Source organism: Carettochelys insculpta, chromosome 6, assembly GCF_033958435.1.
Source record: "Carettochelys insculpta isolate YL-2023 chromosome 6, ASM3395843v1, whole genome shotgun sequence".
NCBI lineage: Eukaryota > Metazoa > Chordata > Testudines > Carettochelyidae > Carettochelys > Carettochelys insculpta.
In genome coordinates, this window is record NC_134142.1 from 22,588,195 (window position 1) to 22,613,371 (window position 25,177).

The window sequence follows — 25,177 nt, forward strand, 5'->3', positions numbered from 1 at the left end:
TGGCTAGTAATTACAAAACATCTGAAGATAAGTTATTGTAGCATGTTACTGAAAGTTGCTTCCATTACCATTACAAATTGTAGACAACAAAAGAAAATACCTCACCTTATTCTCCAGCACCAGAGCATAGAGAATTAAAAATAAAAGATAGTTAGGCACAGACTTCAGGATTTTTTATACAAAGGGAATATCCCATCATCAAGAGATATGCTGCATGTCACGCACACACAAGCAACAGTTTACAGAAAACAATGTAGGTTCTTTTTGGTAAGGAGCCAAACCTCGAAACTTGGGACCTGGAGGCATCACTTCATTATCTCCGTCTCTCAAATGCAGACCTCAGTCAACAACTGCGTAAATGGGGGGGTGGGGGGAGAATTACCACAGCTTGGTTTTCTCTGCCAATAAGAGTCCTTACCAACTCATGCATTGCAGTCTTTCTGTTGGCTATGCAATGGAGAGTGCAAGTAAAAGAACCCAAGAAAGAAACACAAAGTTACAGTAAGCTGTCTGTTCAAGACACATCTAAGGAGAAATGACTTAATGGAATCCTGCATATAGTTCAGTAGAATCTCCATGATTCTGCCTCCTCCTCATCCTCCCAGGCCTTGACGTCTCCACCCCCATATTTCAAACGGTTTTTGGAGGGGGTGGTGAGGAAGGGAAATGTTGATTGAATTCAAAGTTGTTGGTTTTGTTTTTAACAGAAAATGGTTATTTTAAAATAAATACATAAAATTGAAATCACCACACTGATTGGTTACAGCAATTTCTTTTGTCTTTACCAACTTCCACTGTGAGTGTGTGTGAGAGGCAGAGAGAGAGAAACAGCATTGGGAACCTCACATAAGCAATTCTTACCACACAAATGGTAAAATATAGTTTCTGAAATAGTTTTTATTACAATCAGCTGCAGTATGTGGCCTGCTGAAGAGTAACATCAGCACCACAAACAGCATAAGGGCTAATGTCAAAGATTAGTTACCTATTTTAAATATGAAATTGATGGGTAGTAGGTTCAAAACTAATAAAAGGAAATTTTTCTTCACACAGCGCACAGTCAACCTGTGGAACTCCTTGCCCGAGGAGGCTGTGACGGCCAGGACTCTATTAGGGTTTAAAAAAGAGCTTGATAAATTTTTGCAGGTTAGGTCCATAAATGGCTATTAGCCAGGGATAAAGTATGGTGCCCTAGCCTTCAGAACAAGGGCAGGAGATGGATGGCAGGAGATAAATCACTTGATCATTGTCTTCTGTTCTCCTTCTCTGGGGCACCTGGCATTGGCCACCGTCGGCAGATGGGATGCTGGGCTGGATGGACCTTTGGTCTGACCCAGTATGGCCATTCTTATGTTCTTATGAACACAAGGGATAATTGCAACAAAAGATTTTAAAATTAGAAACTGACAACTAAAAGATTTTTAAAGTATATGTCCTTGTTGCTCCTAATATTTAGCTTACAAAATTAAAGATTTTAAAGTCAAATCTACTTTTCTTTAATCATGCTCCTTTATTTTTTCTGAATCAGGGGATTCAAAAACGTAGACTAACTGGTTGCATAACTAGATCCTCACCTACACTATAGAATTAATCATACTTAAATGTGGGTGTGAGGCATGGCTGTGGCAAATATGTGTTCTAATACTACAATAGATAACTTGATTGTGTACATTTCCCCCCTCCCCTGCCCACAGCATGTTAAAGCAATGTTACAGACCTGTGTTTTGGCTGAGGTATCTATCAGCCCTCATGTACACTAGCCTTGTTCTTCACTGGTGCACCACTAGCAGCAACAATCAAAGCACGGAAGTCAATTAGCATCTAGCCAACAGGCCTGACAGGCCTATGACTTGCTCCTCTCCCTACCACATAATTCATCGGCAGGGACTGAAACCAAGATTTCCAGAACTACAGCACAGACCTCTATCTACCTAAACAAAAAGAGCACCCCTTCAGCGGGCAGAACCCGTAAGCTATCATCCTCCCATTAAACAGCAATTAGAGAGAGATGTGATCCATTCTGTACCAGTGTGTTATACTAACATCAAGGAAGATTTTGTTTTCTTTGAGAGGGAAGGGAGAGAAGGACTCAGTTAAACAATGTTTCTCTAACATGGCTATAACTTGTTTTTTTTGTTACCCACACAAGCAAAAAAATAGTGGCAACAGATTATTCACAAACATGATATACAGCCCTATGTCATGAGATGTTCACGCCACTCAAAGCAGGGCAGGTTGAGTGAGGTCAATTAACCTGAAAAGCAGTTACCTGGGAGAGCGACTGGGCAGAAACGCTAACTGATGATGGAACCTTGCTAAGGAGGAACTCACATGGTTTGCATAATGCTGGGATGAGAGCAGAAAGGGCTAGCAGGGCTAGCAGTTCGAAGTCACCCCCCTGGCAGAAGTGAGATGTGTTTAGGGTTACAGATTTAAGTACAGGATGCATCTCCAAAAACCATCACTCTCTGGTCCAGCAACATCACTCTTCCACTAAGATCAAGGATGTTCCTGGTCCAAAGAGCTGGGCAGGAGGGCAAGCTGCAGTCCACATCCTCCACCAGCCCTGGGGACTGGTGCTGGTATGCCTGGCAGCCGTATGGGGGGCAGCTGTGCCGGTTGCATCCCACATTCCCCCCAGCAACCCTGGGGGCGGAGGGCAGCCACTCAAGCCAGAGCTGGCAGCCACATGGGGCTTGTCACAGCTGCTCAGTGCCAGAGGCAGGTTTGCACAGCAGTCCTGGCAGACGGCTCTGCATCCCAGGCATCCCCACAGGGAAAAAGCTGAAGCTGGCGAACCCCAGTAGCCCCATGGGACCAGGGGCAGCCGTGCAAGGCTAGGGCTGGAGTCAGCTTCCCCTGGCAGCCCTATGCGGCTGGAGCTGCATCCCAGGTAACTGTGCGAGGCCGGGGCTGGGGACAGCCCCACGAAGTTAAAGCCAGAGCTGGGTTCCCTCAGCTGCACTGAGGGGCTTGTGTCAGCCATGCAGGTGCAGGACCAGCTTCTCACAGCAGCCCTGTGGAGGCAGGGTCAGCTGTGCAGGGCTAGAGCTGCCTGCCCAGCAGCCCACAGGGCCAGGGATGGAGCTGGCTTCCCCAAGCAGCTTCACCAGTGCCGGCACAGGCAGGAGCCCCAGCAGCAATGCAGGCCATGGCCCCTCCAAGCAGCAGACTGTGAGCAGCTGCATGTGTGGGGTGGTAGCTTAGGGACCAGTGGCTGGGAACCTCCCTGGGGTCCAGCAAATTCTCTTGTTCAGGACCAATCAGATCCCGACCATGCCAGACCAGGCAGGTGTAACCTGTAGTCTGCAGTTACTCCCTGGGAGGAAGAAGTTTCAGCTAGCACACCAAGGCCATGGCTACACTAGCCCCTTCTTTTTGGAAGGGGCATGGTAATGAGCGAGTTCGGAAGATGCCAGTGAGGCGCTGCCATGAATATGCAGCACATCATTAGCATAATGGTGGCTGCGGCAATTCAAAAGTGCTGCTTTTGAATCGCACACAGCCCATGTAAATGGGGGTCTTTCAAAAGACTCTTTGAAAGTCACTTATTCCTATTTGGTTTTAGGAATAAGGGACTTTCGAAGTCAGAGGGTCCTTTCAAAAGGCCCCCGTCTACACGGGCTGCGCGCGATTCAAAAGCGGCACTTTTGAATTGCCACAGCCACCATTATGCTAATGACGTGCTGCATATTCATGGCAGCGCCTCATTAGCATCTTCCAAACTCTCTCATTACTATGCCCCTTCCAAAAAGAAGGGGCTGGCATAGACGTAGCCCAAGAGAGTGGGGTAGCTAGAAGACAAAGCAGAGAAGTAGGAAGGAGTCCAAGGAAATAGCAGCAAGCTCTGGGAGCAAGGAGGCATAGATTGCGGACACAAGGTCCTATACAGGAACCAGGAGTAATGGGTGGGTTTGGATTCCCCATCAGAGAAGATGGCACAAGACCTGCACTGAATTAGAAGACCATCTGGAGCAGATAAGGACAACAGGTCCAGTGTGACTTTGATATCCAAGAAGGGAAGAACTAATTAAGGGCCAAGCCACAAAGAGGGAGCTCCCTAAGTGACAAAGAGGGAATACCACAGGGGCAGGCAATGTATTGCCCTTGGGCCGGATCCAGCCCCCCAAGCCTTTTAGTCTACACATGAAGCAGTGACGCTCAAAGGGGCTACCTGCTCCCTCTGGCAATGCAGGGAGGGAAACGGATGGCTTCACATGCTGCCCCCACCCCCAGCAAAATCTCTCAGCTCCTACTGGTTGGTTTCTGACCAGCAGGAGCTGAGACATTTCTTCTGGGAGCAAAACAGCACAATCTCTCAGCTCCCACTGGCCAGTTTCAAGCCAGTAGGAACTGAGAGATCTTGCTGGGGGCACGAGCAGAACACAAAGACTCCCATGAAGAACAGAGAGCCACATGGAGGGGTCCAGAGCTGTTAGCAAGACTGAAAGCTTGCCTGAGATTGCTGCTGGCCAGAAGCCATTTAGGTAAGCGTCTCAGGGCCAGAGCCTTCCTCTGGCACCATCCCCTTCTGCAACCCACCTCCCTCCCAAACCCTGCACCCCTTCCTATTCCCCTACCCCAGACCAGAATCCTCTCCTGCACCCAATACCATCTCCTGGACCTTGCACCCAATCATCTGCCACAGGTCATAATGCCCTCCTTCACTCAAATGAACCCCTCTCTCTCCTGCACCCCAGTCCTCTATCCCAAGTTCCCTTCTACACCCAATATCTATCCCAGGTCCCGCAGCACCTCCACAGAAAAGCATGACCCTTGACCACTTAGCAAAATCTTGGAGTGCCCCCCGCATCAAAACAATGGTTGCCCATCCCTAGAGACCGACCAACATTAGGTAAAAATACATGAGAGAAAGCTGACTGGTTATGAGTTAATCCCACCAGGAGGTGCCACCATCGTGACTAGTGAACCCCATGTCAGCATGTTAAAAAATAACTTTGTGGTTTAACTGTTTTTCTTTTAAACAGGGTCCTTCAGTTCTCATGCACCAACACAACACTGTGATGTTTGCACCACAGTACATTTTTTTCAAAAACTTTGCAAGGCACATCATAATTCATGGAAACTATTTTAAAATGTTTTACTTTAAAATTCAGAAAGTGCAAATATGTGGCACTAGTGATTCCCAAGCTGTGGTCCACGGGCAACCAATGACAGACAAATGTTTCGAGAAAGTATCAGTGGAGAGTAGGAGAAAATCAGAACCATAACCAAATCTCTCTCTCAGAAACAGCTTAGCAAAATGAAAGAATTCAGAATCATCTGAACACTGTCTAGGAGACATACAGGGAAGGACAGCAATGGACCATTCCAGCAGAAACCAGAAGTGAGAGAGTAGTTTGCCTTTCCCCATGCCTCCCTAAGACAGGAATAGGTTATGACCTACAAAAGAATTAGGTGTGTGAATCTGCAGAAAGGCTTTTTCTATGGCAGAAGCATAAGCCCTGCATTTGCACGTGTAAGAAATTAACTATATTCAGAAGATTCACGCTTTCTGCAATAGCACCTTTAAATGGTATAATTTATTTTTAATTATTTTTTAATTTTTACAAAGGTTTTTCAGATTCATTGCTGGGTTTATAAGAGTTTTATCTAGTTCTGAGGTTCATGCCTCAAAACCTCAAATTAATTAGAGTTTGGCTGTCCTGCTGTTGTCATCAATGTAAGCTCAGAAACTCTAGACTTTTTAAGCCATGCATAAAATGGAGAGGAATCTTAAGTAATGTTGATTCTTTCGAGATCCATTGTCAAAACCTATGCCTGAACGTCCACAGTAGGCCACCAACTCTAGACAGCAATGTGTGTTAAACTCAAGAAGGTACGCTCTGGGAAAAGGACAAGGAAACAAAAGCTCTGTCCATGTATAGTTTTCAGAAGAATCAGAGTACCTCCTTCTGCAGTCTGAGGTATTGGTTTTTTAACTGGACACATGTATGGTTTTGTAAACTGGCTACAGCTGAAATGCTTACAACCAAACTTTAAAATTATGTCTACAAACTCTAACTTTAATTTTCAGCTGTCTCAAGAGATATCGATATAACCTATTGCAAAAAAACAAAAACACAGATAAACATCAGACACACTTTACTTAGAAACAAAACTACTATAGCTCCATTTACTTTCAGAAAAGAATACTCTTGGCTGCTAACCAGTGGAACCAAGCAAAAGATGATATATACTTGCTAAATACCCCAGTAAAATTAGGTGGAGAATAAACAGGGTCAGATATACAAATTGGCCCCAATACAGAAACAAACATGCATCCTTTGAAGCTCGGAGACCACCAATTTCAGTAACCTAACTGTGAGCTTGAGCATTATATTAATTATCCATAAAAAAAAGTCAGTGCATACACAAGGAAAGAAAATTGAGAAAGTTGCATGTAATATCATTGTATCAAGCTTCATGCTTTGTAGGAATATGGGTCCACATCTGGCCTGAGTGAACTCTGGTTTTAAACTGAGTCTGAATCTTGACATGAGTGATGGGCCTGAAACACGTGACCATGAAGAACGAGACCATAAGAACCAAAAGTTTGCATTAAACTTGTAGCAACTACTGAAATACCCATGTTATCTTATTTAAAGTCTGGGGCTAAGAAACAGAAATAAAAAAATCAACTGGGCCCAAGGTGAAGTAATTAACTAGCTAGAAATGCTTCTTTCAGTGGCTTTGGAAAAAAAAAAAAAAGTGCAAAGTGAGACAAAAGGAATAATCCTTGTAGTGCAGCTTTGCACTGACTGAGTTAATATTCAGAAAGGTCCAATAACTAATGCTGATATTTTGTTTGTGTAAAAAGATGATTTTCTAGGGTTCCTTCATCAGAGTGTTCCCTTATCTCACTGGAGTCTTGCCATGATAGGCTGCTGTCTCCTGGACCTGACCTGATTGTGAGCATTTGGCAAATGCTTGTAACTAAGGCAATGATTTAGTCGTGTACTTTTAGTAAAAGTCACGGACGAGCCCCTAAGCAATAAACAAAATGTAACTCCTCTTGACCTACCCATGTCTTACATTAAAATTATCTGTACCTAAATCTTTGGGGGAGAAGGGGAGAGAGGAGGGCACTGACAGGACTGCACCTGCTCTGGCCACCCTACGATCACTGCCAGGGGCCACCAGAGCAGCGGCTGGTGTGACTCTCCCCCAGGCCACTTCAGCAGAAGCTGACGTGGCTGTCGCCAGAGCCAGCTGCCAGGCCATGCAGAAATCACAGAGGCTGCAGCAAGTCATGAAGCTCATGACTTCTGCTCCCTCCATGTGAGACATGGAGCCCAACTTATTGTTTGGATATTGAATAGAAGAGCATATATGCAGATGTAACCAACACAAAGAGGCCCTTGGATTAATAAAGAAACCTTTGTGTGGAAACTGGGTCACAGTAAACTTTAATAATCTTATTAGGAAAAGTATTTCTGCCTGGTTGGAAATAAAAGAGCACCAAAGCAGAAGACTGATACAAAATAAAAGCCTGGTGTACCTTCATGAGGTTCTTATATATATACACACCAGGTAGAAACATCATGCAAACAGAGCTGTTAGTAGCTACCTACCTACATGAAAAAAACTGGTCACAGCACAAGCTGCAAAGACTCCACTCTGTGCTTCCAATGGATTAATACATTATCTCCCACTGTTGAAAGCTAGTCTTGAGTCTGCTGAAGTCTGAGTACTCCAGTCCCCCTGCTGGGAAACAAACAAATGAAGCTAGTGTTAAGTGTCTTCTATTAATATACTAAAACAATTCTCACAAGCCCAGAGGCAGAAAGGATAAATGGGATGCTGAGCTTGCGCTAAATCATGTCAATGTACCAATGAAACAGGCTACATGAAGATTTACTAAATTCACTAAAAACTTCATTGTAGAAAAATATATCTACTTCCCGCAGGAAGAGACTCCAGCCTGCCACCATTTAGTACATCAAGCCAATCTGTAAGATGTTTTATGTAATGGGAAAAATTGTATTGTCCAAGTGGTGTAAAATGTTCTCATGAATTTTCCAGAAATGGCAGATGTACAGATGTATACTGTTAACTTGAACCAAAACCAAGAAAAGAAACTATATGTGCTATAAGCTCTGTTACATAGTACAGCAGATCTAATTTTATATCAGCTATTATACTTCAACTTATCCAGAGCTGGAAAAAATTACACTAATACCAAACAGAATGAATATTAATTTTGAAAATACAGGTAATTTGAATAAAGTTTTTAAAATAGTATTAACACATACTGGCCAGCATGATGGGGACACTTACATACAACAGTGTTGAAATCCGAAGTAGCCAAATTATCACTTCTGTTCTTATAAAATATTCGCAAGAGTGAAATATATGAAGCTCGTGGGAATGGGCTTTTCAATACTACTAGAAAGTACAGTGATACTATCTTAATTCTTCCTTTTACTGTGAAAGAAACAGCAAACAAAAGAGATGTAAATCCCTAGAGAGAGTTGATAAGAGATTGAATGGGGTATTTCTTTTCTTCAGCATATATTTTTATATATATATATATATATATACATACATACACACACACACATATATACACACACACACTATATAAACACCCCCAAAAACAGTTAGCTCAAACTAAATAAAACAGTATTACAGAATCAGTCCACTTTTCTTTCAGAGGGTTGACTTCACCTTGTGATTATAGTTGGAAGTAGACAACTGAAAAAATTAAATGTAATGGAATTACATGTGAGCACTGAAATTACATTTTATAGGAATCCTGCCAAGATGAAAATATGTCTCATGTCACCTTCTTCTGCTACAAATATGGGGGAGTTAGGAATACTGATGGTTAAGAACACAGTGTATATTTTAAATGATTCTTATAAAAGAAATATTTACTTTTACTATGCACTGAACTCATTTGGATAAACTTTTTTTTAAAAAATAGCAGCTCCTTTAAAGCTAAGAAATGAAGACACATTTTGTCTCAATGTTGTGGGTCACTCGTTCTCAAAACAGTGAACCTTAAATCAAACCAACTTTAAAATTAAACCTAAAGAAATTTTACTCAGGTCAAGTTTCAGTAAGAAACTACACTCTTCAGTTGTGCATAGTTTCAAAAAAACATAGGCACAGGTGAACATTATTTTAATACTTAAGAATGAAACACAGTTCTGCCACCATTTTAGTGCTATGTGAGATTCCTAGCAAACACTAAAGCATCAGAATACATCGATACAGAAGGTTCCACTCACAATTTCAAGAAAGGAGAGTTAAACCTAGCCTGTCCTCCTAATCTCATTCTATTTGGACTACGTTCTGCAGAACATGTGGTACTGTATAGGGCCTACTGCCATTCATGCTTCCTCTTACTCCTTCCATCACACCCACTTTATGAAAGCTTAACTGCCCTAACACTTTTACCTAACCTTGTTGTGTGTTAGCTTACCTGCATAGGAGAATTGTTTACATCTGTGGTTGAGCTATATCACTTTTTCAATGAAAACCAATGCTCCTGCACAGAAGAACCATGTGTGTGTTAAAGATTACCACAGCGCCATGTGCAAAGGATGTATTTAGATTAATTTCTTCAATGGTCACTACCAATTTTTAATAAAATCTCTTAGGGGAACCTCCAGTGAGAGCCTTCTCCATTCTGGAAGAGCACAGACCTTTGTAAAACAATCTGTGCTCATTAAACACACACTCTCTCCCCCTTCCCTACAGATGGAAGTATTTCAAAAATGCTTACGGTCACTTATTTAATGAAAGCATCAGGATGTTCTCCAAGCAGTTGGGTTTAAGTCTGAAACCAAGGACCACTCCTGGTTGAGCAATCACAGTCACATAGCCAGAACGTATCATCCCACTGGTATAAGGACCAAGAGAGCCATTTTGGTAACTGATGTATGGCCTCTGACACCCCGAAAGAATGACTGATAGTTATGTAACAGATAGATGGCAGCAGAGCTTTCTTCAATCTCTGGGGATAATCAGTTATCAACTCTCTCCATCCCATCTAGATTATTACTTGCAATAGAGCATGCTTTCACTTAGTTCTAAAATGCCTCACTGTGCCTCCATTTGCTCATTGAAGGTAGTAACTCTTCATTAACCAAAGGAATCAACTTCCTGTTTTTTTCTCTGAACCAGCTGACTGCACTCCTTTTGAAATATTGCCGCCAGTATAATATTGGACTTGCGGGCTGCCCTTGGATTTTCCACTTAACCGCTGTCAAGAGCTGCACTTCAACCCACGTTGATGAGTACAGATCTTCCCAGCCAGTGTCAGAAATCATACTTGCAGTTTTTTCAGCCACTTGGCAAAATGGGCTTTGAACCATCTGAGATATTGTAGTAAAGCACAGTCAGTCCATATAAGCAACTTTCATTCATATAAACAGAGTTTAGGTTTTTCACAGATTTCATGACTGCCAGTAGCTCTTGCCTAACACCACAGCAGTTCCACTAAGTCTATGACAAGGCCTTTGTAAAGTAGTAAAACCCACACAAAAAGCAGGAAATGAAAAGAATGCCAGAAAAAAGGCAAGTCTATAAAAAAAAGGTAAGTGTAGGATAAAATGGAAGGGATTCATGCAGAGTCAAAAATGACTGGAAAACTGAACTCTACTTTAAATTAGCCTTCAAAAAAGAAAAAAGTTCAGACAATTGGTGTTATTATTATAAAAGCAAGTAAAGAATATTGGAAAATTAACACACCAACCTGATCAGTTCTGTGTGATGCTACTCGGAAGCCTTGTTCCCAGCTTGGCTCCTTGTCCTGGAGGCTCTAGCCACTGGCTTCTGTTGTGGCCCCAAAATGGAGGGGTGAGGGTCCTAGCTCAACATCTCTTCCTAAAAATTGTTCTAGTGACATTGAAAAGAAACATTGTTCACTGGTGTAGACCAAACCAACCCAAAGGCTAAAGGAAGGAGAGAAGTAGCAGAGACATCTACCCGATCTAATTCTTGGGGGTGAATGTGGGAAGGAGAAGAAAGAAAAAATATCCCTTTGCTACTAGCAGAAAGGCTTTTTCTCTCCCTCCCACCCCCTCCCTCCCTCCCCCTTCCAGCTTCCAGACACATGCTGGTCTGGTGGTCAGAATAGGATAATGGAAAAAAGCCCATGGTCAGAGATGAGAACCGGGAGCTGCCTATTAGCCTATCATAATTCCCAGATTGTACATAAAATCGTACAACAATAGGAGGTGGAAGAGACCTAAAAAAGCCATCGAGTCCAGCCCCCTGCTCTAAGCAGGGCCAAACCCATCAGATCAGCCCAGCCAGGGCTTTGTTGAGGCGAGACTTAAACACCTCCAGGGATGGAGACTCTACTACTTCCCTAGGTAGACCAGTCCAATGCTTCACCACCCTCCTAGAGAGAAAGTTTTTCCTAATGTTCAACCTTGACCTTTCCAACCGCAACTTGAGACCATTGTTCCGTGTTCTGCTATCCACGACCACTGTGAACAGCCTCTCTCCTTCAGTAAGTTGAAGGGTGTTATCAAGTCCCCCTGAAGTCTTCTCTTCGGTAGACTAAACAGTCCCAATTCCCTCAACCTTTCTTCGTAAGTCATATGCTCCAGCCCCCTAATTATTTTGGTTGCCCTCCACTGGATCCTCTCCAGCGTATCCACGTCCTTCCTATAACTGGGGGCCCAGAACTGGACACGGTACTCCAGATGTGGCCTCACCAAAGCCGAACAAAGAGGAATAATCACTTCTCTGATCTACTGGCAACGCTCCTCTCGATGCAACCTAATATGCCATTAGCTTTCTTGGCTACAACGGCACACTGTTGACTCATGTCCAGCTTCTCGTCCACTACAACTCCCAGGTCCTTTTCTGCAAAGGGAGTTTGACAGCCAGGGCCAAACACCCAAATGTCTGCCTTCAACTCAAAATAATCTCCCTCCAGTTACTGAAAACGCCATCATTCCTGAGGATCCAAGTGTCATGGAAGTGAAGCTGAGCTGTAATCATTTGAGTTTGATATGTTGACCTCATTTTACTGTTTGACCATACTGGTTTAGTATAAATAGGGGATCTAAGGAAATCAAACAGGAAGGAAATAGAATGTTTCAAGACAAAGCAGCTCTGCACAAACACTTGAGGGTGCAAAGAGGCAACCTCATTCCTGGAAAAGGCTTGGGAACAACAATCAATTTAAAGAAAGCCTATCAAGAGGAGGGGGAGATGTTGAGGAGGAGCCACACTAAAACACAGGCATCAACTGGGGATGTACAAAGAAGTTAGGTCTGCCCAACATCATCAGGGCACAGTAAACCTATGTGAGAGAGACATGCATTTTGACTGGATTGCTTTAAGATCCTTTTCGTTTAAAGCTTTGTTCAAATAAATAATACTTTGGTTTTAAGAAAGCTGTTTACACCACTGGCCCACAGACTCTCAAAGAGAAGAATCACAGGTGCCAAATCCAGGTGGGCTTGACAGATAAGCATAGTCAATATATGCAGTGTAGCATAGCCAAGGGTCCAGTGTAAGAAAGAACTGCCAAACTCCCCACCAGGACAGACAAAGGCAATATTGTACATCAGACACTTGAAGGGGTACACTGAAAGAGACCAGGAAGGAGACAGAAGTACAGCTTGCCTATCAACTGTTACTAAGAGGTCCCAAACCAGGCCTTTGCTTTAGAGCACAGGGCTGCCTTGTAGATAGCCCAGAGCTCAACACATTGAGTTCTGAAGCCCAAGTAAGTATTCAACAGTTGACAGTTAGCTGAGGCATGAGTGTGAAGTGCTTTCATTGCCATGTTGATCAGAGTACTGAACTGTTGCACCCTTGGCAAACCACTGAATAAACTCCAAATCCAGTGCAAAGAAGCGATAAATCCTAGAGGCTACAAATGATATGGCCATGCCTGAGTCTGTTAGAATGGCAAGCAGTCCCTTGGTGGGAGAAGGGTGAGTTTTGTTACTACAGAGTGTCAAGCCACACTGCCTCCACCCACCCGCACTTTGACAACGTTTAGGATCAGATCTTCCAACACAAGGTGATAAGCTGCTTTCTACTTCTAAAGCAAAGTCTTCACAAGAAGCACTGACACTTCATTGCTGAAGCATGGACACTCACTACAGAGGAGGAAGCGGGTCTCCCATTGCTGCAATTAATTCCTCTTCACAAGAGGCAGTAAGTTGGAATCATTATTCCATTGACCTACAGCTGCCTACACTGGGGGTTAGGCTGGCTTACCCGCACAGCTCAGAAGTATGGATTTTTCAAGTCCCTGAGTAACAGAGATAGGTTGACTTAACTTTTTTGAATACCTCTGGCCTACATATTGCCCTCTTCCCACTAACACCCGCTCCATTTTATTACCCAAGAGCCAACTCACTAAAGGAATTCAAAATCACATCGAGGAATGGCAAGTTCATAGACAGCGAGTTGGTGTCAGCAAAATGTTGGCATTTAATCCCTTCAGGGGTTTTAAGTAGACACGAACAAAATGAAGGAGAGAATAAAAGCTTGTGAAATAGTACACGTGATATCTGAGGGCAATAGGCAACAGCACTTCCAAAGTCCTTTGAACACAAGTTTTGAGGAAAGAAATGAAGTTCCCTGCAAATGCTTAGGTCCGCAAGGTCTCAGAGGGGAACCTGCAGAATCTCACAATCAAGGATGAGGATGAACACACAGCTGCCCATGTCTTGGAGGTGGTCCCCCATGGCGCTACTGTTTTTGTATGCCATATCCTCACTCTATAGCAAGTCAAGTAGGATACAAGATACTGGAAGTCAGAGGTACTTGGCTTTTTGCACGTCTCAATTAGTCTATACAACAATGGAAAATTAGACAATCGGGATAGTGTAAGAGATAGTTTGCATCAGTTTTTGCATATCTATGGCTCTAGAAGTACGAGATACCTCTCTGTAGAGAATACTGACATATTGGTCACTCAGATTAAATTCATAGGGTTCTCTCTCTCCCACTCCTGCTCAAAAGGGCTCTGACTCCCAAGAGACCTGATCAATTTACTTACCTCATGCGTTGTGCCCCGTACTGACGGGGGACGGGAGAGGGAAGTCATCCACAAGGATAGTCTCTTAATAGTCCTCAGTCTGATTATTCTGCCACATATTTATGAAATCAAAGATTAAACTAGTTCTGTGACAAATTTTGATGAGTTCTTCTAACCAAATTGTCACCTGAGAGTTCTGGTTAAACATAATGAAACTGCCCCATTTAATGATTGTTATATTTAGTAGACCTGAGAAGGCTGAGAGATTTCCAGCTACACAGAAAGTTTTATCAACTAAACTCCATTTGATAAACTGTAGATTCTCAGACTTTCCAGTCAAAAGGGATCGTTGTGATCAACGAGTAAGACCTTCTGTACATTAAAGGCCACAGTACCTCACCCACCCACTCATGTACAACAAACACAGACTTTAGCAGGCCAGCTAGATGATGCAGCTTCTGGATTTTGGCTTCCAAGATGTCCTCATCTGGTGCTGAATCTAGGATTCTATCTTCAGCTCACTACCACAAGACCTCACTCCAGACATACTACATGGCTACAGACAAGGGGGAAAAGGTGATTTTTAAAAAAAGTGAGACACTATGGCTACATCTACACTACAGTGATCTTTCAGAAGTTCTTCCGGAAGGTCTCTTCTGAAAAAACTTCTGTCAAAAGAGCACATCCACACACAAGAAAGCAGATCAAAAAAATCTGCCCTTCCAGTAGAGAGCGTCCACATGGCCCCCGCTCTTTCAAAAGAACAGGCCAAGGATAAAAAAAACTGGTGCCATGAGGACTGCCCTTTTGAAAAAAGGGAGTATGGAGCATCTACACACACTTTTTTCTAAAGAAGCTTTTGAAGAAGGTGCTCTTCGTGATCTGGGAGCAGAAAGGGGCTTCCAGAGGAAGAACCACGTTCTTTCAATTTCATATCAAAAGACAGCATTGTGTGTGTAGACGTACCACGTTTGTTTGAAAAAGGGACAGATTTTCCAAAATAACTTGCCAGTGCAGATGCAGCCTATGATTTTAAATGACTTCTCTCTTTCACAACTTCATATAAATTTATCTGAAATCACTGACACCTTTTGTTTACCAAATCAGTGGGGTGGAAAGCCATTTACCAGCAGAGAAGTTCTGTAACCATTTCCATGACTATGTCAAGTTGCCCCAGTGCAGCTAACATTTGCACTGTGGAAAGATCATGGTTCAGTCAAAGTTAACTATCCCTGACCTTTCAAGACAAACACTTTTCAAAAGCATCTTCTTTTCCTTCTTCTAAACAGGATCTCTATGGTTTAAGAATGACCAAGGATGCTACTAGTCATATAGTTTCATCTCAATGACTTCTAATGCAGAGAAAGGCTCATGGGCAGACTTGTAAAATCAGGAAGTCAGTGTGTTTAGGAAATGTATTGCTAACATGTATTAATATGCTTTTGAGCACCACTTAGCATAGACAAAGAGTGTTTTTAAAAGTATTCGTTTTTCATGATCCACTCTAGAGGATAGTTTAGGCCAGTCAATGTGTTAAATGTTTTAGACTCTGTCTACTACACTAGATGCTAAGTGATATTTTAAAAATGTAATTTAAAACAAATGTGCTAACATTAAATAAAACATGCCCTTCAAAAATAAAAGCCTTTTCCTCCTTGCTCATTAATGGGGCATTAAACATCTAGATAAACTAGAATGACCATTACCTATGCATATTCAATGAAGAATTTCTCCACAGCTAAGTCTGACAAGGTTGCAGACTAGTGCTTCTTCTAAGTTCTTGGTAGCCCCGTATCCAAGTAACACACAATCATTATTTAGATAAAGAGCTATACCTGCTAAGACCTAAGATTACCTCTGTGTGGAACAGCTAATTTACGATTTCTCTCAGAAACACTGTTTAGTATCTAACCTTTTCATTTTTAAAACATTTTCTCCAAACATAACACAAAATTCCTTGCAAGTCTGCCTACCTATAAAAGCTGCTTAATAAATAAAAGTATAGTACTTCATAAAAATCCTATCATCTATAAATATATACCAATAAAGCCACAGGAAGTAGCCCATTTCCATTTACTTGTGCGAATATTTTAATCCCAGCAGCACCACCTAATGGAGAGCTCACCAATTTTTTTTTCTTCCTTTTTTCTACATTTGACAGCATATTATTGTAGAGGCACCAGCAAGGGATAAAATTCTATATAACTAATTCAATATGCCAATCTCTATAATACAAGTCAAGCTATTTCTACTTAAACTCTATTCTACATTTTCTATAGCTAGCTCATGAACACTACATTTGTACGGATTTATTTGTTCAAAAGATGGACAGTGGACACTTTAGCTGGAACTCTTTTCTTAAGTTTTATATACAGAAAAACCAAATTTTACAGTACAGCAAATGTAAGTTCCTTCAACTGTGCTTACTCACTCCTACACAAGCAACCACAGTGGGGCATTTATACCACAAGTCCAAGTATCTCTAAACTTAACAACCGCAGGTGGGAATAGAAGATCCAGAAACCAGGATCTTTTCCATGGCAATACAAGTCACTAGCCACAGTCTTAATTTCACTTAAAAGTTAACCAAAAAAATATAACTTACATTTGTTCTCCTGCTATATAAGACATATCAGAAAAGATAAATATCAGTAAATAAACTCTCAGGAACAACAGCATAACGTGGCAAAATAGCTGAGAGGGACTTCCAATAGTTATCTTATAAAAAAAATAGGACTGGTTTGAAGCTATATAGTCTGGTAACTGACCTACGTACACACATTTTCCTCATTGACTTTTCCTCTCATACTACATCCCCTGCTGCTTCCTCTTGTTTTATCTTCATTACTGTGACAAATTTAACCCTGATCCTGCAGGCGTCTAAGTATAAACTTAATTTTAATCATGAGTCTTATCCCACTGAACACACTTGTGTGTGTGAAAATCACACTGAAGTTTAAGGACTGGCACTTGAGACAGTAAGATCTTTGGGGGAACAAATGTCCTGCTATTTGGTACACAGCATATAGAACAATGTTAACAAAGCCCGATTAGTACTAATGCAACACTAATAGTATATTTACCCAGTTTGCAGTCAATAAAGCCAGCCAATATATGTCAGAGTGCTTATAAAACTTAGACCTTATATAGTCCTGCAAATATCCTCAGAATAACCTCAGGTTACAAAATAAAAGAATACAAGAACTGCAAGGAACTTCAAGAGGTCATCGAGTTGCGTCCCCTGCACTCATGGCAGGGCCAACCACCATCTACACCATCCCTGATAGGTCTAATCTGCTCTTAAAAATCTCCAATGATGGACATTCCAGAACATCCCCAGTTAACTTATACCACCCTGACAGCTAGGAAGTTTTCTCTAATGTACTACCTAAACCTCCATTGATGCAATTCTTTCTGTATTTACATACTCATATAGTTGTGCATTCAGGCACATACACACCCCAGAGTACCTAGTCCTCTTCTTCCTAATCATTTTAGTGAATCCCCACAGGAGAACCAGCGAGAATATGGTATGTGTATTTAGAACAAAATACAAAGAAACTTGGACTTTCAAGCCCCACAAAACACATTTAAGCTCCAGAAACTGCCTCAAACAAAGTACTAGGAGTGAAATGTATAAATTCTGTAATACTTTTAAAAAATGAAAATGACTGTTTCATGCATTTGCAAAAGTCCAAACAGAGAGAGTTTATGGGCCCAAGTCCCTGATTCAAAGAATAGTTGACATAAATCGCTAAGTATGATTTATTAAAGAAGCTGATTGGGAAAATAAAGAGTTTATCATAGAGGTTGATGAGGGCATTCCTCTACATATGTTCCAAAATCAAAAATACCTCATAATGGCTATGTTTACACTAGCCCCAAACTTCGAAATGGCCATTTCGAAGTTTACTAATGAAGCGCTGAAATACATATTCAGCGCCTCATTAGCATGTGGGAGGCTGTGGCACTTCGAAATTGATGCAGCTCGCCGCCGCGCAGCTTGTCCCGATGGGGCTCCTTTTCAAAAGGACCCTGCCTACTTTGAAGTCCCCTTATTCCTATCTGCTCATAGGAATAAGGGGACTTCGAAGTAGGTGGGGTCCTTTCGAAAAGGAGCCCCTCCAGGACGAGCCGCGTCAATTTTGAAGTGCCGCGGCCACCCGCATGCTAATGAGGCGCTGAATATGTATTTCAGCGCTTCATTAGTAAACTTCGAAATTGAAGTTTGGGGCTAGTGTAGACACGGCCAATGTGTCCCTGTAGCATGAATAAAAGGAACTGATAAACAGTAAAGGCAGCATTGTAGCAACATCCACTAGCAGAATTACAGAAAAGGATATATCGGATTTCCAATACAAATCCATACCTTTACAAAATTGGCATTTTTAATCAATCACATTACACTGTGCTGAATTTAGCACAAACAGGTTCTCTATATAGGAGGAACACGATCCAGCTCACAAGGAACCTATGGAAAGATTACTACCAATCTTTATGCAAATCACTATGCATAGTCTTTGATTTAGGGAGATGGGCAAAAAACACTGAATTGTTGAGATACCACTGCAGTCCTTCAGCAGCTACTAGAGAGGCAGATGTGAGTCAGAAGATGCCATCACCCTCACCTATTTAAGCAAGTGATTACATCTTTCCAATGCAAATTAACACTCCTGCTGCCAGCTTGACAATAAGAGTATTTTGCAATCCTGTACTCAAGATCTTTATTCTTGGGCAAAGACAGCTTCCCAGTTCAATGGGTGTGGACATCGGTGACAGAGGAAGTAATGGGGAAGGAGAGGTCAGTGAGGGCCCAAGCCCATGAGGTTGCTACCTTTCCTTTTGGAATATGGGGGTTCTGCTCTATATTAAAGATATTAAAAGAGTTAACCAGTTAAATGACAGTGCTTAACCAGTTAATTGTTTTAATCTAGCTCCTGCCACGGCCATGGGGGTGGGGTCTCACCATGGCCACAGGATCTTATTGTCCACCCCACCAGCTCCCCACGACCAGGACTTCTCCAGCAAAGAGCAACTGCAGGTCCCAGAGTGAACTGGGAAGGGCTGGTTAACCAGTTTGTGTATTGGTGAGCCTCATGCTTACTGGTATGTTTATCACTTAATCATTTAACATCCCTACCCTGTGTGTCCAGAAGACTGCTCCTAGTCCCACCTCTCCCTGAGCTTCAGCCCTGTTGTAAGTAAGAGCAGGATCCCCAACCCCACTCCCACTTCTGAGCTCTTGGCCCGACTGTCAGATCAGCACTATCAACAACAGGCGAAAAAGCTGATTGTTACTGCAACTGCGAGCACCAGACCACGACACTCACTCAAATTTGGCCTTACCACCTCTCCATTCTGACACATGTTCCTTCCCCACACACCACTCAGGTTGAAATCTGAGTGAGTGGCACTGTGACCCTGTATGCTAGGTTGTGGTACCACTCAGGTATAACCTGATCTGGCTTCTTTTCTGTGGATGCAATTCCACACATGGACCCAGCTAAAACCACCCTTGTCCTTGGCACCTACTGAGACTAGTGTCAGCATCCCTAATCAATGTCAATCAAAGTAAGCATAACAAAGGCACAGTATTCCTTTATTAAAATACTGGGATAAGCATAAAAAGGGGAACAGACAAGAATGTATGTGTGAGGGGAAAACAGCAAGTGTATCATATATTAGAGAGTGACATCCAAGGAGTGAGTATGGACTGAGGCTGGATTCAGACTGCAGTCAAATATTCAACGATTTAGAAGACCAGAGTATCTTAATTAACTTTGAAAATGATAATAAATAAGTAGCCAAAGTGAATACCACTGAGATTATATAAAAATGGATTTAGAGGTTAGAGATATCAGCAGGTGGTGCATAAATGTGTATAATTCTGGAAAAGCAAGCAGATCTGGGGGCAGGGGGAGAGAAATAAGCCAATATTCAGTAATTAAATGGAAGGGAGACACTTAGAGAGCAGTGAGACAGCAAATGGATAATGTTGGATAAGAATAGGCAATTCCATAACCACGTAACAAGACAGAAAAGAACAATCCAAAGTAGCATACAGTCCCCCTTCCAGAGATCAGACCGATACCCTTACACCATTACATTCGTCTCAACAGCTCAGGGAACAAGCCATAAAAATGCCTAAAAGTGTGTAGGAACCAACAAGAAAAATGAGATGTACTTATACTGCTTGGCCAAATTACTCTAACAGGAGGGGAGAGAGTTGCAATGACATTTTTCTGGAAAGCATGAACATCAGAGAAGTTATTTTGGAGTGATCCAAGGAAGATCATTAATAACTGAACAAATTATAAACAAACAAAATGGGACTAAAAGCAAGAAAAAAAATCCCAAAGTTGACGTGTATTAGGCTTTAGAACTCTGAAGTCTTAAAAGCCCTTAATTAAAGGGAACATGCCACATGGGAAACACCTGCAATGACAGGGGAAAGAAAAGATTTTGCAGGACTAAGGTTTCAGAAGGTCACCATGTTGTACAGGTTCACCTAACTTCTATGATTAAAATATTCATTGTGTCACATATAATCACATTCTAAACTGCCATTTCCTTATGTAAAATGACCGACTGTATAAAGTCAGGACTCTTCATACTGCCAACATGGGGAGAGAAGGGGTGCAGGTGGTGTTAAAATTGATTTTAGGAAAATTTGGTTTGTTAGGGTGATGGAAATTTATTATCACAATAGAAGTTCCAAACAGAAAACAAGCTGAAAATCACAGAATAAGATCCAAACTAGATGGTATTTTGACAGATTATACAAATAGCTACATACTGTTTATATAGCACTGAATATATGCTGCACAGAACAGAAGAACTGCGATAAAGCACAGATTTCCTGCCCCCATAGGGCTTACCATTTAAAGGCAGAGACTGGCATAGTATCAAAGACAAAGCATGGCAAGAGGTTACTATAAATGGAATGAACGACAATGAAGCTCTACATGCGTATTTAAGTGGTAGGCAACCTGTGGCCCACTGGGGCTCCACTTGTGGACCTTGGAGCACAAGTCCCACTCCCCCCGTGCACCTACCACGCTGGGGCACCAAAGCCCCACACTTCCTACTCCTCCGCCTCTCTCTCAGCACCTCAGGAGCACAGAAAAATCTACTGATTCGCACTCATATCCGCTCTTTCCCCTCCCTCCCAGAGCTGGACTACCAGCAAAGCGCTGGGACCAAGGTGGAGGTACAAAAGTCAGCAGATTTGCAGCACTCCCAAAGCGACAGGAGGGTGGGGGAGATGCAGGAAGTGCAGGGCTCCTGCATGAGCTGCACACAGAAAATGAGGACTGGCGCGGGTCTGCAGGGCCACAGGTGGAACCCCAGTTGGCCACAAGTTGCTGTGGCTCACTGAGATGAAGGAGGGCCACTCATGTGGCCCACTCCCTATTTCTGGTTGCCCATCACCTGCATAGTACGGATTCATTTGGCACATCTTCACAGGGTGTTGTGAAGATAAATACATTGAAGGAGAGGTTCTATTATCCCTGTTTCAGAGGCAGAGAACTGATGCCATAGACCTGCAAGTCACATCTATACTATGGGACCATAAAGACATAGTTACAGCAACATAGAAAAGGCAGTATAACTCCATAATGTGGCCACAGCGTACAGTGACAGAAGGGTATTTCCATCAACGTAAGAACCCCTCCTCCCTAAGCAACAGAAGCAAAGTCAACAGAAGCTAAGTCGACTCCAGGATTTGGTGAGCACTGCTTCAGCTCTCAGGCATATATACTTTTCACACTCCATAGTGCTGCAACTATGGGGATGTAAATTTTAAATACAGTTTAGACCAAAATTACTTGCCAAGATCACATAGAGGTTTGATGGAGTGATGAAGCAGGGACTGAATCCTGGTTCTCCCAGGTTTTAGGCTAACATCCTAATGACTGGATCCTTCTTTCTCCACCATGGGATATCAAGTTGTTCTCCATTCACAAAATAAGAAAATCGCCGCAGGCACGAAGTAGCAGCATGGAAGAATGCATCTTTATTATGGTAGTGCCCACGATAAGTTAGTTGAGACAGAAAAAAGCAAATCAACTATTTTGAGAACAATGTTAAATAGTAAGCATACCTACTGGTCATGTCCTACTTATAACATTCAGTATGCTTTGCTTTTCAGATTAGACACTATGAAAAGACACACTGTATGATTCTTAACTTGTATGGCTATGACAAGAAGTCTCAGTATAGTCATTACTATGACAATGAAAAAGAATCAAAGCTGGCATGCATGAGTATTTGGTATGGAGCATTTGCAGTGCAGATCCATTCACTCAGAGGATCAACGAAGTTTTGTTTTCAATTGCACATGGTCTACAGAATCTGCTATTGGTTGAAGCTCTCTAATCTGAAACTCTCTCGTCCAACAAACTCTGCAATCCAGCATGATTTTAGTTAGCCACACCACTACTTATAATGGGTGTGGCCAAGTTTCCCATGGACTCAAAGTTTACAGCCAACAATTCTGGCTCTGTGTTCTGTGCTGTTATTTAGCTGTAATTTACCCCAAATATCTTCTAAGAGCCCAGTAAGCAGTGGAAGTGTTGGTAATGTGCTAAAAAATACTGATCTCCCATCATCCGACAAATTTTCTTTTCTTGTCCAGCACTAGTCAGGTCCCGAGGGTGCCAGACGAAAGAGGTTCAACCTGTATCCCAATACATTACAAACACATCAGTTTCTTAAATGATCTTATGTTAACACTAAAACTATAGAAATATTATGCAGGTTAAAATTCTGAGTTACGTAAGAGCTTCATTAACAACTTGGATAAAGCAGTAGAGAATAAGCTCAAAAAAATGTGATGAGGACACCAAGCTGAAAGATGTTGCAACTATTGTGGAAGACAGAAGTAGAATTCAAAATGGTTGACAAACTGGAGAACTGGTCTGACATAAGATATAGTGGATTACACATTGCACATGGTTAATATCATCCTGATATGTGCTCTTAGGAGTGTAGTATGCAAGACACGTTAAGTAACTGTACTGCTCCACTCAGCACTGTTGAGACCTTGGCTAAAGTACTGTCCAGTTCTGGACACCCTAATTTAAGATGTTAACAAACTAGAGAATACACAGAAGAGTGATAAAAACTTCAAAAAGTTTAGAAAACCTGACCTGTGAAGAAAGCTTGAAAAACTGGGCTGATTTAGTCTTAAGAAGAGGTTGGGGATTGCAAAATAGTCTTCAAATATGTTAATAGCTGTTACAGAGAATGATGATCCATTTTCTCCAGGCCAACAAATGTAGGACAAGGAATAATCAGCAGAAGATTTATGATAGATATTAAGAAAAACTTTCTCAGAACAAAGGTAGTTAAGCTCTGGAATACGCTTCCAAGAGAGGCTATGTAATTCCCATCATTGGAGGAATTTAGGAACAGGTTGGACAAATGCCTGTCAGGGATCGGCTAGGTTTACTTGGTCCTACCTCAGTGCAGACAGTTGGACTCAATAACCTCTCAACATCCCTTCCAGCCCTACTTTTCTATGATTTTAAGCCTGCTGCAGTTCTCATGGTAGGCTGATCTGTAAAATGAAGGTTACAGAATAAAGCATGAGAGATGTCCCAGGGACATGGGTGGGGGGGAAGAATTATACATCTCTCATATAAAATGCTGGTCTCCAGCAATGTCTTAAAGATTTTCATCTTTCCTTTATTATCTCTTGCTATATTTATTCCCATATTATTATTTCTTTCCCACCCTTATGCTTCAGAGGACAAGACTCTAGTAAATGTAAGTTTTTTTAAACCCCGCCCCCCTCCCCCCACACACACACAGCAGCAGCAGCAGCAGCAGCAGGAAAGCAACAGCATGAAGATCTAAGGTTTGACTAACCTACTTACAAATCCAACCATAAGCGGCAATTCATCCCAAGTCACATGCACAAAAATATTTTACCATCAGCCCCTCTCCACATCTGTCCCGGCTGACAGGACAGTGGAATGCATCCCATAAAAACACAAAGAGGTGGAGGAACTTAGGAAAAAATGAACAAACTCAATAATGGGATATCTTTTCTATCTTCTTCTCTCTCCATTTTCCATGTACATTGTGTTCCTTTTTGGTTTTCTTCTCTCTTCAGTTTTCTCTCCTACTCTTCCACTTTTTCCCCATGTTTTTCCTCCCTCCTTGCTCTGCTTCAAAGAGCCAGCACTACACCATCTTCTATGCCCTTTCTACCGCTCCTTCACCCCACTTCCCATCTCCGCCTTTCTTTCTACCTCCTTCAATTTCCCTTAATAGTTCTTTCTGTTCTCATCCTCCAACTTTTGCATTCATTCTCTCTCTCTCTCCCCCCTCTCCCCCCCACCCACTCATTTTTCTCCTCTTTCTTCTTTATCCATATTCATTAACAAAAAGCTTCAGCATTAAGAATGAGTTTTACAAAAAACTCACTCATCAGGCAACCTTAATTCTGAATTAAGAATTTTTTGCCAGTGAATTTCCAAGGGTTTTTTGTTTGTTTTAAACCAAAATGTTTTTGGTAGGAGATTAGGTAATTTTAGTTATACAGTGCTGCAGCTGAGATGTTCCTGAAGCCAATTAGCTATGATAACACCTACCTTTTACATAGCATTTTTCCAATCAGCAGATCTCAAACCACTGTATTAAGGAAGGAAGCATCATTATTCTCCCTGTACAAATGGGGAAACAGATGCACAGATATACGAAGTTGACCATTCATCTCATTCTTAACTGAATGAGAACAGCCAAAGAGATGAATACAGGCTGAAACAACAGCTCTAAGAAATGAGAGCTGCTCCATTCATCTCAGCCAGTGTCTCACCGCACCACCCCAGCGCCAGTGATTGACAATCTGTTCAGTGCCCCACCTCCGAGATACCAGCACACATACACAATGGGAGAAAGTCAGACAGGTGACACTGCCCCTAATCTTCCCCACTCACCTTGCACATACCTCCATGTTATGCCTCTGTGATCCATCCCTCACCCCCAGTCTCCCTAACCCCATCCTCCCCCTGAACCTTTCCCCTGTTACACCACCCATCTCTATTTGGGCCCCTTTCCTCACTCCAACCTTAAATTCCTCTCTCCCAGTATGCACTTGCACATGTAACTTATTTTTATCCTGAAAAACATATTTACCAGTTTCTCAATTTTCTGCCACTCTCAGGCAACATTCACCAAAATAAAAAAAGGCTTTGGGGGAGAGAG

General features: G+C 42.1%; 1 protein-coding gene across 1 annotated transcript in view; it reads right to left on the reverse strand.

Annotated features, from left to right (window-relative positions):
* TRAF3 (TNF receptor associated factor 3) overlaps positions 1 to 24,715 on the reverse strand; it is a 112,443-nt gene extending 87,728 nt beyond the window's left edge. The window contains exons 1-3 of the mRNA XM_074996468.1: positions 24,565 to 24,715; positions 10,706 to 10,848; positions 7,575 to 7,707 (exon numbers count right to left, since the gene is read on the reverse strand). The gene's annotated coding sequence lies outside the window, so the exon portion shown is untranslated. The remainder of the gene's footprint in view (positions 1 to 7,574; positions 7,708 to 10,705; positions 10,849 to 24,564) is intronic.
* Positions 24,716 to 25,177: the final 462 nt, after the last annotated feature.